This window comes from Bombus impatiens, unplaced genomic scaffold, assembly GCF_000188095.3.
Source record: "Bombus impatiens unplaced genomic scaffold, BIMP_2.2 scf_0080, whole genome shotgun sequence".
In the NCBI taxonomy this organism is placed as follows: Eukaryota; Metazoa; Arthropoda; class Insecta; order Hymenoptera; family Apidae; genus Bombus; species Bombus impatiens.
Genome location: NT_176499.1, coordinates 523208 through 538941, shown reverse-complemented (window position 1 = coordinate 538941; position 15734 = coordinate 523208).

The window sequence follows — 15734 nt, the reverse complement described above, 5'->3', positions numbered from 1 at the left end:
CGCGGAGGGGATCCACAACTCGTCGCTGGACCGATTCCCGACTACCATTGCAGCTGATGAAGTAACGAAAAGAGGAAAAGAAGAAAACGAATGAAACTCGTACTCGAAAGACCAAAGTCGAGAGATAAATGACAAATTCGAGAGGGGTTGAAATTTCGCCGGCAGACAAATCGTCCAGCCATCGATCGCATCCCCTTCGGCTAGTCCGTTCACTAGGCACTACTGTCGCTGAGTGTGATGTACAAAGGGATTCGTAAAAGTTACTGTACAGTCTATCGTATGCGTCGGTGGCTCCGGGGGCTCGCGACGATCGCTTCGAGGTGGTAAATGATTGCCTTGGGCGCTCACTAACGGAGACGCTGCTCGATCGGCGGCCCCTGCTGAAAGATCGTATTCTCGTCCCTCCTTCCAGCGTGTTTCGTCATTCTTATCGTCGTCGATTACGATCGTTTCATCGCCAAAGGAATCATCCAGCAGGGGCTATCGCGGAACGAATAGTGAAAAGAGAGAGAGAGAGAAAAAAAAGAAACGCACGGCACGACAATACGGACACGATGGGCAGGTGGCACTCGGTTTCGGAGACATGACAGACACAGACGCACGAGAAACAGACAACAGACAGACAGGCAGACGGACAAGACAGACAGACAGACAGACAGACAGACAGGCAGACAGATAGACAAACAGATAGACAGAGAGATCGGCATTGTTAACAACGGAAGATTCTCGGTGATTCGTTGTTGTTTATTTAAAACAAATTTTTCATTCGTTCTCCGTGGATCGTCGGTTTCCATCCATTCGACACTTCACCCTGATTCTTCTCTTTATCCTTCGTTCGTCCGAAGCGTCGATTATCGGCGCACTTCGCCGACTCATCGCTACAGCGATCGTAACGATAGTCAGCGAATTGCTAACGATAATAAATAATCGTAACAGTCGCGATAACAATAATGATAAGTACAATAGTAATGATAATATTCAATCGCGACGAAGGATCCTCGTGAACGTACAATATTTAATGGCAACAAACGTTTCCTTCGACATTCTCTTCACTGTTTCTCCGCCAACTTTTCCAATATTTCCTACCTTCGTATGTACATATGTATATTATTAATCGTCCCGCCGCTTTCGTGTAACGCTATAAATCTGCGAAACGCGTCGCTACGTAGCGACAACCGATCAAACAATCGTGACAAATTGCGATTCGATTCCCATGCGCTGATTCGAGCCGCCACCAGTTTCACCGCTCGCAGCGACGAATCTCGCCGATGTCTCGTCGATTTTCGACTAAAAATTGTATTATATAAAACATTCGCAGTCTACCGAACACCGGTAGTTTTAAAATTCCTTTTCTCTATTTACGCCACGTTTTCTACCTTCTCAATGTTCGAACCACGCTTCGAATTTTCCATCAGGAGCAGTAGCTCGTGTAAAATAATCAGTTGCGGGTTTCAAACGAATTTGACGACTCCTTTGACCGCAGCTTCTCGATAAGGTTGCTAAAATGTCGTAACGTTTCAACCGGAAGGATCAACTTGCAAAAAAAAAAATGGTTCTGCCAGCGGGTTTCCAGGCTTCTTTTTCCCCGCTGGCGAATTCGTAATCTCTAATTCGAGAGGGGAATCGCGAGCCATTAATCCCGAGGACGTGCTCAAAAATCCAACGATTATGAATTTCAAATGATTCCGCGATAAATCTATCGCCCCTGACTCGACGTCGAAGCATGGTTCTGCGATTAGCAAATTGATCGAGCTAAAATCGCGTCGATCCCTCGCGTTCTTCCTTTTCCTTCCCTCCTTCCTTTCCATCTGTCTGTCCCGTGTGAGAAAAAACAAACTTCATGCACACGCTTAGGACGATATCGGCGATTCGTTGATAGAAGATTTCGCTCCAACGTGACGCGTGCACTCTGTTGACGCCGGGCTTGAAGCATCTGCTCGATCAATCGATACGTACATATACATATACATACATACATATATACATGTATATATATATAATTACGGACGAAAGCGATCAGAGACTCTTTAAAACGCGAAGGAACGACCTATTTCGCCAAAAATAATCGACCAGCGATGCTTTACGGGGGCTCGAGCTTCCGGTGAGCCACGCGTCGCCTTCCGCTTCCACAGAGCACCAAAGGGTCGATCCTCGTGGTCCAGAGTCGCTGAATGCTTTTCGAAAATTAACCGAGATACGATCGAGTAACAGAATTTACTCGCCTTCTGTATTCTTTTCTGCCGCCGTCATTCTCGTTCTTCCTTCTTTCTTCTCCTCGTTTCTCATTCAAAGATACGATGCTCGTTCACACCTCTGTCTCTCGCACCATGCACACGCGCACCAGGTTAATAACTTACTTATCAAATTCTTCTTTTTTTCTTTTCTCTGTTTTATTTGCGTAATCTCATCGCTATGTGTGGTTTCATCGTACAATTCCGCTCACTCGCGGTCGCTTTCAGACAAACGGGTTACGTTCATTCGGCTATCAGGCATTCGGTGTGTCAGGCATACAGACCGGTCGCACGTTAAATACGTATAATCAAATATTTATTCCAAGCCGACTTAATATAGGATAACAGCTTCATCTCATTTGTATATCTCGTTTTAGGTCGTAAATCTAGAGGATTGGCACGAGTCCGCCGTACGAATCGATTAGTTAGAAAAAATCTAGAATCTTCTTAATTACCCGTAATTTTATCGTAAACATTTAACTGTAGATTCGATACGTTTACTTCCTTAATAACACACGTTCGTCATTCTACGTTCTTACGTACGGATATAACAAAATGTTCGTATGGTTTTTTTTTTATTTTTTTATTTCATTTCCTTCGTTTCCACCCTCATCGATAACACAACTCATCGTCATCGTTTATCATCGTCATCAACATCGTCGTAATCTTCTTCGTTTCTCCCACATCTCCTCTTCCTCCTTTCTTCCTTTCCTTCTTTCCTCCGCTTTTTATACATAAATGACCTTCGTGTATGTGTGTATGCGTATGTGAGTGAACCTGTAACGTATGGGTGTTTGCGCCCACCCTCTCCCCGTTTACGAACGCTCGCGACATTTCCCTCCGCGTGAAATCACGGCAAACAGAAGAAAGGAGCGAAAGCAGGAGGCGACCACGGGAACGAAATCGAAAGGAAGGAGAGACGAAGCTTTCAACCGAGAATGATCTTTTCACCCCCGACGGAACAACAAGCTTGAGGGTGGTCACTGAACGAACGAGTTCGATGTGCACTCGTTGAAATCGATCGGCTATAACCATGCCTTTTCCACCGTTCTGTTTCGTGTTTTCTTACCTTCTAAGGAGACAGAATACGTTCAACGAGGGAGGGCAACTTGTTTTCCCCCTTTCGGTCGCGGCGCGTATGTGTATAACTGTGCACGCGTGCATAGTTCGTGTTTTAATCAGGAAATCGATCTAAGGAAAGTATTGGAGAGATTTTGCTGGCATTTGAGGATAGTTTGAATTCATTCGTGATTACACTTTCGTTTCTGTTTTTATACAAAACCTATATTTACAGTTGACGATCGAGAACGAAAGCGATGTCAGTCAGAAACGAAGCTTTCCTCGAACATACGCACGCGTACAACCTGTATAATTGTTTCTATGAGCTTATGTAATGATGCGTGTCGCGTATTTTGTGTTTTTCGTGTGCGATCTTGTTATTTTACGTCGCTGCTTTTAACCACACCCCTGGCAAACGGGGTGCCATCTCTGTCGCTCTTCAGTTCCTACGCAACAACGTGGCTCGATTGATTCCCGCAAAAACTTGATGACCGTCTTTTGGGTGCACTAGTTCCCCTCTAGCCCTAATATCCTTTTTCAATCTCTAATAATCGCTCCTTTGCATGCTATTTTTTTTTCTTTTTTCTTTTTTGAAACCGTAGAAAATGTGAGGCATAGAAAAAAACGTCCCGCGGCACACTCGACGAACACGTGCCGTGTTTTCTCTTCTTTCCCTGTCTGTTTCCCTTCTGATCGAGCCCCCTCCGACAATTTCGTTTCTGCTAGGACGAGGGTGGGTGGAATGGGCGAATGCAGGGGTAAAAGCCGAAGGTTTTCCTCAATCTTCTTCGAAACGTTCGTCACACGTTTCTTTCCTCTCGGTTTTTTTTCTCTTTCTTTTCCCCTTTGTTTCTCTTACGCATTCTGCTACAATGAAAATTCTGCCCGTGCTACTCCTTCGTCCTTCGTCCGGCTGAGAAGAGGCGCGCGACGATTCTGCTCGCACCCATTTCTTCTTGCTTCTCTTGTCTTCCTTCTTCGTCATTCTCCTTCGAAATTTTCCGAGGAACAAACCTCGACAACAAATATTCACGGATGGCCCTCAAGGTGGCCGGAGCAATAAGTGTCTGATTGTCTTAACAATACTATCAGTTTTACACGAATTTCATCGGGTCCTCCCTCTCGTCAAACAACGGTCGTTCGCTTTATGTTTGTCCGCTTTTAATTTTCCCCCACGTTCCGCCTCTCTTCTCCTTCTTGCTTCTTACTATTTTCTTGCATTTTTTTTTCTTTCATCTTTGGAATTCGATAACAATACACCGTATAACGTTTCGTAATCGTCGATAGTAGAGTTAGCGCTCGATATACTTGTTAAGGGTACTTTTTAATTAATACTCGATATTTTGTTATTTAGCGTTTATTATTTTCTCGTTTATTTACTCTTACGTTTAACGTTACCGTAACTCGTTTATTGTTAAATGGTAGTTTATTACTGCGTTTTTTACGTGCTATCATTACTCATTATTACTATGCTTCATTTATCCTTACAGCGTTAGCGTCGTTATTAGTAAATCGTTATTTAGTTATCATTATTACTATTGTGTTATCATTAATAATCTACACACTCCCACCCTTGAACCTCCGCCATCTTCCGACTCACCGTCATCCTACATCGTGCGCATCGATGGTGTCGCGTTCCTCTTCCTTCTTCGCAATTTTTCTACAACATGTTCCTTAAAAAAAAAAAAAAAAGAAAAAAAAGAAATCCCCGATATTCTTCGTACCATGTGAACACAACGGGAAACATCAACGGCAACGACGTGGCCGGAAAAAACACGAACAACCCACCCCTGTCCGTTTCAGTTAACACTATGTTTCAACACTAGACGATAACATCATCTTACTTTATTTTATATATAACACGTATGCAACGTTGAGCAAAGATTTCGATTTAATCCGTTCGAACATACGAAGAGATCCCTAACTACCACCCCTCCGTTACCCATCTCATCCCCTCCCTCTTCCTGGCCAGAAACTTCCTGGCCGGTTTCAGCCATCGCGAGACGCTGTACGCGAGTTTACTCCTCGAATTCGATCGACCTGCTTTCGAGGGCTGTGCACGATCGTTGGATCTCGCGTGGCCAAGTCATGTGACTTCGATGATTATTCCGACGAGCTCCCACAGGGGGTGAAGCATCTTCGAAACAGACATTCGCCCCTCCCCCTCCCTGGTAGCTCCAAATGTAGCTGTCTTACATGTATATATGCGCGTGTAAATGTGTTTGGATGTCTGTGTGAGTGTGGTACCCGCGGTCCACCCTGGTGATGGTTGTAAATTCGTGTCGTGGAATTCTTCCGGTGAACGTGTTCGACAAACGAACCCGTTTCGGTCAACGCGGTTCTAAACAGATCGACGCGGTGGCTTCGTTCGATCGCCGCGTTGTAGAGGAACAAGACGATGCCGATACGGTCGTTGAGATCAAAGACAATTGGAAAAGTATGAAATTACACGGTAGAAAAATACTGTGTGCCTCGAATCCAATGAAATCGATACGAGTCGAACGGAACTGGGGCCGATCAGCGTCGACGGGTTTCCGATCTTCACGGCAGAGCTCCGGCGCTGTCTTAACACGATGGCCACTGCTGCTAGAAAGAAGCTCGTACGAATATCGATCTTTGCTTTTGAAGTATAATGCGTATTATTAAATTGATAATCTTATCTTACTGAACGTTGTTTCTTCTTTTAATTACTCTGTGTAAAATATGTATTCATATTTTTCATTCGATTTACCATCGCTTCACACGTGTTTCTTATTAATATACCATTTTTCTGTAAATCAGTCTGTTTATAGAAATTGTTAGTTTGTAGATTTGAAATTAAAATATAAACATTGTATTCGATTATAACTCTCTTGCTCGGAATCGAATATTCTTAGAGATAAAGCGTAACACAATTATTAAAATCGAAACTTTCAGGCGTAAAGCGAAGTTCCTTTGGAAGATTAATTTTAAACCATATCGCACAACTTACATACGGTAGCCCTAATTCTAACAATTGTACGTATTTCGAAGTATTTAGTAATTCTTATTTGCAAATACTAATAACATCGAATTGTTAGATCTTGCCATTTCCACGATAATATGTAGTATGTTTCTACTTCTTTCTTTTGATCTGCTTTTTTATTTTATTCCGCGGCTATCTCTGTGCGGTTAATAGAAAAAGTAGAGAATATAGAATAAAGATCAACGATCGTGCGAACATTAATTACAGCGCCGAAGCTTATCCGTGAGGACCGAAAACGCAACGCGCCCACCGCGGAAAAAGAGCCCGAAATGGTCTTTGTTCGCTAACCCTTTTGTTTCAAAAGACGATAATTCATTACGTGATCTGGAAGCCGCGCCCACCGTTCGTTCCGGTTATTCGCTAGCTTATTTCCCTATTCCGTTTTCCGACGTCTTTGCACAACATGGGAGTTGCGGCAAAACATAGCTGCCATTCCGCTGTGCCGTGCCTTTCATCGCCTGAATCCGCTTCGAACGTACGTACGAGCGCGGCTAATCGAATTTGCCACTTGTTTGAAACGCCTGCCTCTCGCGTAATCGTTTGCACGCTAGTACTGCGAACTTCGTATTGCACTTCAGAACGTTATTCGCAAACCGTTCGTTTTTTGCAAAAGAATTACTTCATTTCAACAGTGGAGCTACCGACGACTAAAATATCAAATTTGTGCCAAGGATAACGTGACGTAGAGAAAAAAAATGGGCCTTCATTCATATACTTTGATGAAAAATCATTGAAATCGTGAAAAATACATCGTTGCGAATGTACGAAATTACCGTGAAATCTTATTAACTTGACAATTTGACGATTTCGGTAGCTCTAATGTTAAAAGAAATAATACTTTGCATAAAAGAACAGTCGACGAAAAACGACGAGAAGCAATTTCATAAACCTGCTATTTCCGAATTTTTGTACAAAGAAAAAGAATTCCAATGATACGCTTGAAAAGGCAGTACGACGTGTGTCTCATCTTCGAAACTCTCGTGTGATCGACGATATCTACCTATCAAAGAGAAGGGAACCGCACGTGTGCGCCAACAAAGATGGAAGAACGCATCGAGGGCAGAAATTCCTAACGCTTTCGACTGATAAAGGCAAATCGTCCAATTAGTTGCGCCCTTAACGCGTGTATCGCGATTTTTGTATAAAACGTGGTTCGCGTCTGTTCTCCGGTTGTTGTCGACGGCATTTCGCGATCTCTTCGCGATCGTTCGTTACGTTAATAATCTACGTTTCTGCTCTCCCTTTCTCTTCTTCGCTTTTTTCTGTTTTTCCTTTTTTTTTCTTTTTTGTTCTTAGTATTTTATTTCACGACATGGATTACGGTGTCTCGATGAAAACGTGAAAAATTGTCCCGTAGCAAAGAGATGCGGCCTTGTTCGATGGTGATTCAATGGTGAGGGTTCGCGTACGACTATGGAAACGTTCGATGGTTATGATTGTCGAACTGACGTTAAGAACGGTTTTTCAACGGATATGAAAAATGAACGAAATGGAGAACGAAACTTTCACGATGCGAAAACGTAAATTGGTCGGATTCAAAGGGATAGAAAAAAGAAAAGAAAAAAAAAATAGAAAAGAGAGCGGAGGAATAAAATAATGTCAGTCAAACGTTCAGAAATTGAAAGCAATAAAGAATGAAAAGGGAAATTTCGAGGATTGAGGAAAAAACGTAGAGACAATGGGATTATTCGATCGGACGACGCAGTGAACCGCGCACTGGATGAAGTACAAAATTCCCGTTCGCGAAACGGAAACGAAAAATCCCTGTTGTTCGTCGTACTTGTTACGTAAATTCTCTTTATGGACGGTTTAACATTCCTCTTTCACGTTCCCACGTTAAATCGACGGTGTGTCCACTGGACGACGTATTCGGCAAATTCTATGTATATATAAATGCTGGTTCGCCCGGTTTCCCTTTCATCGGCTTTCATTTGCGGATCACCCCGAGAAAATCGTCTTTCTTTGTCAGGAATGCCCCATGGAAGACTTTAAGCTTCTGACGATACACAGTACTTGATTTATTTGAGCGTTTCACGACTGTGACCCAGAACATGCGGTTCTGCACTCGGAATCGACCCATTGGGCATCCGGACGTAAAACGGACCGACGTAAAAACGGAGAAGCCTGGACGATCGACGAAATGTGTGGCGGCTGAGCCGCGCGATCGGCCGCCCGGTGATTTCAACGACCGGTCACGCGTGTCCACTTGCATTCAATTTAATTTCCAAGCGAGTATTCGTTGCCAAGCCTTTCGAGATTATTCTCGCCGACAACACTGAAATCTTCGAGCTACTATCTACAGCGTATTAATCGAAGAGAATTCGATCGAGTTTACGATTGTTCTTTGTAGAACGAAGGTGCGTCTATCGAACGATAAACCGTACACGAGTAAGAAAGATAATCAGAGCGCGGCGTCGATGTGACGAATAAAAAGAAAAACGATTTCTCGATCAGCCGATTGTTAAATCTCATTCCGTGTCGCGCTTCGATCGCAAGTCCTGGCACGAGGGTCACAATCAGAAGGGTCTACCTATTAGTTAATTAACATGCTTACACGAGATTATCACTTACGCAAAATTGTCGGGTTTGCTTATCAGGCTATCGCGCGCGAGTTTTAAACGTTTGTAAACACTTACTCTGTTAATCTACGCACAGTCACACGTTATGTATTAATCTCCGATCCAACGGTGTAGTCGGTGTAACCATGTATCCGAATACGGACACGCGAGAACAGCGAGAAACTGGAAAAACACGAAGACAGGAAGACGGATTTTTCATTTTTTTTTCTTTTTTATATTATATGTTTTTTCGTTTCTGTTGGAGGCACGTTTTCCGATCACGCGTTTTCATATTTCTTTCTTCTCTTCCACGTTCTTCCATTGAAAATGACGAGAATTTGGAAAGCAGAATTACGATCGAACCGGCGAACAAACATGAACGAATAGAAGAATAAGGTGACAGAGCTGAAACGCAGTCTCAAATTTTAATCAAACCTCTACTGGCTAGTTCCACGGAAACGTGGACACGTCCATGATAATCGAGAGAGTCTCCTTCGTCCCGTGAGAACCGGCGCACGTTCACCGAATCACAACTCGCTCGCTTTAATCCATTTGCCTGGCGTTCGTTCGCTCGTTTACCTTACATGCCCGCCCTAATTTCTAGCCTCGGGGTTTACACTGCTAATGAATCGTGCGTCTACGAAGGCCCGAAGCGACTGAAAAATTCAATTACGACGCCCGGTTCAGCCTGGCCGACCATCCTTTTCAAGCCCTGGCCAACCAGGGTTGTTCAACGTCCACAGGCTGAAACGACCGACGGAATAACCTGCTTCAGGATCTCCCACACGGACACCTCCGTACAGCAGAAACAGAATTATTTCGCGTCCCGGATCGTTTCTATTCACCTCGAGAGATTATTCACGTCCTCCTCGACCGGTCTATTCATCGGGCACGTTGGAAAGACGCGAGATTTCTCGGTGATACGGCGAAAAATCCGCGATCCACCGGTGGAAACGGATTCTTACGACACTAGCCTGGGGTTTAAATTAATCCACTGGTAAACGTTAATAAACGCGGTTGATTCAATGGTAGCATGCAAATGAGACTAAATTCCAGAAACGAAATGATCTTGGTCTCTGGCATTCTGTCGGACGATTCTGTTTTAAAGCATTGAATAACGACTGCGTGATAAGCTAAACGAATGGCACGACGAATACTCTCGCAAATGGAGTAATTGCATTTCCCTGGCTTCTATTTATTTATCTGGTTTTTCAAGAAAACGTGTCGGATAGAGAACGAAAGATAAAAGAAAAACCGGAGAAGAAAAACCGGCAGCGTAATTAGAAACGCCATCGAGTCGGATGATAAAATACGAAAAACCATTTGATTCTGTTCGTTTCCGCTGGTTCGCGAGAAAAACGCGTGATCGGAATCGTTCGACGATTTTTAGGGTGAAAATTCGCTGCGCAAGGGACGAACAGGCACGACAACGTTACGAGGCTTCGATTCTCGTTGGCGCACACGCGCACTAAACGATCGAACAACCCCTCGATCAATGGATTGTAACGATGCGCGATTACGACGTGGCTAAAACATAACGTCTATGTTTGTAATGTTATTACAATGTACACAGTTTAACCTAATCATTCGTAGTAATTTTTCAAGCCTACGCCGTCGATCGATGGGATCGTAAAATGGAACCGGCGTGGATAGATCGAATCGACGACGACTGTAGACGAGAACTTTCCGTTGATCGTTCGTTTTATTCTTTTTTTTTCCTTTCTGTCTTTTTACTTTTTCCCCCGTGTTACGTTTCATTGTCATGGATCGATTATCAAACGTTTTATTATCAACGAGTAGCAACTTAACGTACGACAACAACTATCGTTTAATCATTAGCATAAAACTCTTAAATCTCTTCGTTTAAACCGTGTCGTCTCTTTCTCTGTCCAACAATTTCATTCTCTCTTTTAAACTCAACTCTTCTTTGCTGCTTTTATTTTCACGTTTCCCCTGTTCTTAACGTTAATCGTATCAATTATTGTTGTCGCAATTGTCGACGAAGCGATGGTGTGGCAGGGGGAGAAGAGCGGTTCCCGGCGAAACAATGGCCGTCGTTGCGCCATTGTTTTGTTATTGTTGAAATTACGTTCGGTCGCGCGTTTCAGCGATCCGTACACGCTGCGTCGATTAACTTTTCCACGCGTTACGCTATCCACCCTTCCCTCCTTCTCCCTCTTTTTCCACTTTTTTCTCTTTTTACACTTTTAATGGAAAACTAACATTCGAATGAAGGCACGCCGGTTAGCGAAATTAACGGCGAACAAAAAGAATCTCGAGATATTCGTGGTCAAATTCTGCCCTGCCGTGAGGACAAAATTGCTTTAGGGTGATTAACGTAAAGTAATTCTTTAATAGCCAGGCGTTTACGGGATTTCGGTAGAAAACAATATCAGTGAAATTTCAATACGAGCGCGGTGCAAATTCATAAAATAAATTTAATATAACGGCCGCGGTAACGACAAACGCTCGCAGCGTCGCTCTTTCAAATGAAAACGCTCACCAAATGCGTCGTTGCTTGTTTAATACCAACACACCGTTACTTTGTAATCAACCAGGAAATCCGTAAATCCGTAAATCCATGTAATCGAGTGTCAGGTGAATTTTCGTGAAAATCAATCGCACGGCAATCGGATTGAACGAGCTTTTTCAAACGCAGTTTCTACCATTTTGACGTTTGTTGGTGGAAAAAAAAAGGATTGTGTCGCCGCGCGTATAATTCTGTGACTCATTAGCCCGAGGTCGCACCACATAGTACATTACGGAGCTGTGTGACGTTCGCGTAATAACGTCACAAGGCTGGCTGCGTGGCTGCGTGGCTGCGTTTGAAGTCTGATTTAAACCGGGTCGTAAATTAATAACCCGGAACAGGAAGTCAGAGACGCGGCCGGCGAACAATGGCGAACAATGGCGAAATACTGCCGAAACACTGCAACACGACAATTTCCTTAAATACACAAAACTCGCGAATGGATATAATTATATTGGCAACACTGCGACAAAGACACGCCCGACCTTACTTTTCCTCGAATAAACTTATAAAAGACGAATCGTGCAACTGCAATTTTCCGAACAAGTCCAGGCAAATACTCAAACACGACATCCAGGAAAACGTCGAAGAAAGAAACGAATACCGTGGAACGTGATCGATTCCTTGCAAGAAGCGAACAACTGTCAAAGCTTTTGAAATAAGGTAAAAATCAACTTGGATTGTTTCGGCAACGCCAAAACATACCTCTAAAAAATCATACATCAAATCGTTGTAGTTTATATTGCGTCATAAATCATAAACGTTTGCACTTGATGGCAGTTTACCGAACTCTCGACGAACAACGCTTCTCACGTAGGAAAGTTAATCTCCGCAACGATGGCCGAATGGCGACCGAAATCGCACGGACCTGTACTCTCGCGTGTTCCTCCTCTTCCACCCCTTGAATCCTCGGAACACGTATCACTTCGATGATCGGCGAATCGGGATCATCGCGCCTCCTGATTAGCACACTCGCGTGTTCACCGTGTCCATGGATTGGCGTTAATATTACGTCCCACACTGCACACCATTAGCAACTAGCACCACCAGCATCACCACCGGCTCCCACAGGCTGCCCGAGTGAATCGTCCTCGGTTATGCGATTTATTAGTTTAGTTTTTCGTATGATTAATCTTCTGTTTATACCTAATATGCACATATTAAATATATTATACCGTTACCTTTACGTGAGCAAATAAATTGATTATTATACCGGTTCGCGGAGAGAGGAAGTGCCTGGGTGGCGTTTCTTTTTTCTTTTCACCCCCTGGGCTGCTCCCGCTTCCATCTTCATCTCCTTCTTTTCTTCATTGTCAATATACAAACAATGTCTGTGTGTGTGTGTATGTATCCACGAGTGTACGCGTTCGACGCGCTCGCGCGCCCACCCACGAGCTTCGTGTGTCACGTTTCTTTATTTTTTTTTCTGCTTTTCTTCGTCCTTTTTTTCTTGTTCCTTATAGAGCACGTGGCCAAACGATGGGCGTTCGACGGTGGATTATCCCGTCAGTCGATAAAGTTCGAGTCGAGCACGCTTTGAGCGTTGCGTTCGAACCGGAGAATGGTCGATGCTTCTGAAAGACTGAATGGCTTAAGCGTGAGTTCGTAGAACTTTGAAGTTTTTTTTTTAATCCGGAAGTTCTGGATACATTGAAAGACTGCTAGAAGCTTTCGAGACGTTAGAACGGTTGCTCGAGGATAACACGGAGGACTCGCGTGAACGTAGAAATATCAATGTACTAAGGTTGTATATCGAAATGAGGTTCTCTGTAGTCGAGAGAAACAATGTTTACCGGTAGGTCGAGCAATTCTAACGTTTCGAAACGTTTGGGATTTGTTTATTCATTGGACCATCTGAGCATCCTATCGCATATTCCCAGAAGCGAGTGGCTTATCATATGTGGAATTCCACGAAAGGCGATCTCAAACCGTATCTTTGAGTCTATCAAAGAGGAGTAATCGTGTTTCCGTTTCTAGATTCCAGCGTAACAGCTCTGCCGCTTCCGAACAGCATCCGACAATCGTGTTTTCGTTGGAACACAGAGCTGAAAACACGGCGTTCACCCGTGTTGAATCTGCTGCACCGTCTTCATCTGTCGTCTGTCGGTCGTTTCCCCCGCCGTGTTATTCGCATCGATTCGCTTGCACGAGCCAACTGTACAATCCATGGAGGAAGTAGCGAAAGCTCGGCGAATCTCTGACTTCGTGCAGGCGGTAACGGCGAAGAATGGCAATTGATGATGCTTCCTAGTCTTTGACCTAACTTTCTTTCGTTTTCTTTTTCCCGATCTTTCCCAAGGTTTCCTCGATCGACCATGGAAATTAGGGTGTAAAACAGAATCGTTGAATGAGCGAGGAAGCTCGAACGGTAAGTTCGATGATGGAAAAATCCTTCGATAACAAAAGTGCATAGACAAAGTTCATCGGAGATTTGAACACAGTCGATAGAATCACGGATGGAGGTAATCGATTAGCTTGTCTACGGTTCTCGAGAGTTCATCGTTTGGGTAATATCAAGATCGGCGAACGATGCTGTAAGGCAATTAGCGGCTAAAAATTCGCCGAGTTTTATCGCCATCATCTCGAAATGATTTTCAGCCATGCGTTCCACGGTACCACGCATGAGATCTTCGTTTATCTCACACGATAAAAAAGAAGCACGGACATGCTGGAATCTTAATCGCTCGTTCTCAAAGAAACGGAGATATAATTCTCGTGTTAAATTCTCATTTTATCAGACCTGGTACACTCTGGTACGGCGAGTCTTCCTAAGGAACATCCTTTGCTCTGTTTTCCTCCTTTAAATCTATCGATAACGTTTGCTCGCTTCTAAGAATCGATCGGATCGATCAGGGCCCGTTGCTTCTAAAGTTGGCAGTTGTTTGCGAGCTTCTATGCTCGCGATTCTCTCCTCTTTCTTTCCAGTGTATTTATCGAGAATACGCACGACGAAGGAATCACTTGTCGGATGAACGATTCGTTGGTCGAGAGAACTATTTGAACGGCCGTTTGATTTCTGGCTGGATCGACGTACCAGGTCGTGCGCTGGCTCGCGATTGAACAACCGAACCACGGGATTCTGCGTTCGACCGAATCATTTGCTTTAGTAACTGATGAGGAACTTGGTGGTGATTAAAAATAGGATTACAAGGGACGAGTTAGAAGAGTTTAAAAAGATTTCGATAAAGATTATGCGCGCCGTTACTTGGTTCGACGATCGAGTTGGAAGTAAAAAAGGGGGAAAAAGTGTAAGAAAAGAGAAGAGTGGAAGGAACGAGGAAATTTCCAGTTTTTTCTTTCTCCGAGTCCCCCGTTGCTCGAGCGAACAGCACACGTTTCCTGGCACGATAATCACCGGCTCGACGACGACGACGACGAGTCTCGTTCTTTATCACCGCTAGCAATTCTCCAGCCCGAAGAATTCACCTTCGTCGTACGTTTCTCCCGCGAGGTTCCCTATGGTTCCCAGCTCGGTTCGTGTGCTCGGTTGTGAATGTGGCGTGTGTCGTGACCGCGCGAGCGCGGCGCACTCCCGTGATTATACGATGTGTCGAGAGATATATGCGGATGAATATCGCGTTGCGTGCTCATACGCTGTGAGATCGTCGAGTTATATCTACGTAATAGATGTATAATTCTTTTTCTATATACCTATGTACACCGTGTACACACACCTTGAACGGATACGCACGCGTGCGCGTGTGTCTACCTCGTGTTTTTTTTTTCTTCTCTTCTCCCGATGCGTTTTTTTTCTTCCTCTTCTTTTCCTTCTTCTCTCTTATTTTTCCTCGTTTTAACTCATCTCGTTACGTATAAATGTTAACACGCTGGATCCTGCGCAAGTGTGAACCCGTATGTGTACGTGTATGCGCGTGAAGATGTTGTCTGTACGTTCGTGTATGCGCGTGTATATGTAAGAATCACATGTATACGTTTCCCCTCGTAGCTGCTCTTAGTGTACGTAGATGCGTGCGTGTATATAATGTGTACGTGTTTGTTTTAAACGTCTTCTTATATAAAATCGGCAGTTCGGGCAGTTCGACGTCTCGCCGCACGACTCTAGCCTTACGTATGAAACCAGATTTACAAAAATACGTTGCGCGTGTGTTTCGCGTATTTGGCACTTTTTCTCCCCTCTCTTGCCCCCAATTCTCTCTCTTCCTCGGTCTCGTTCGCTCAATCTCGCTCATCCCTCTCACACCCATTCGCTCCGTCATCCTCTTGTTTCCCTTTCACACGCTCCCGATCACACGTCCATGCACAGGATTTTCTCTATTTTTCTTTCGACAAAACTCGTACGCTCCATTTCGTTCGCGTTCTCCCCCCCCCCTCCCTCCCACTTCTGAACCAGT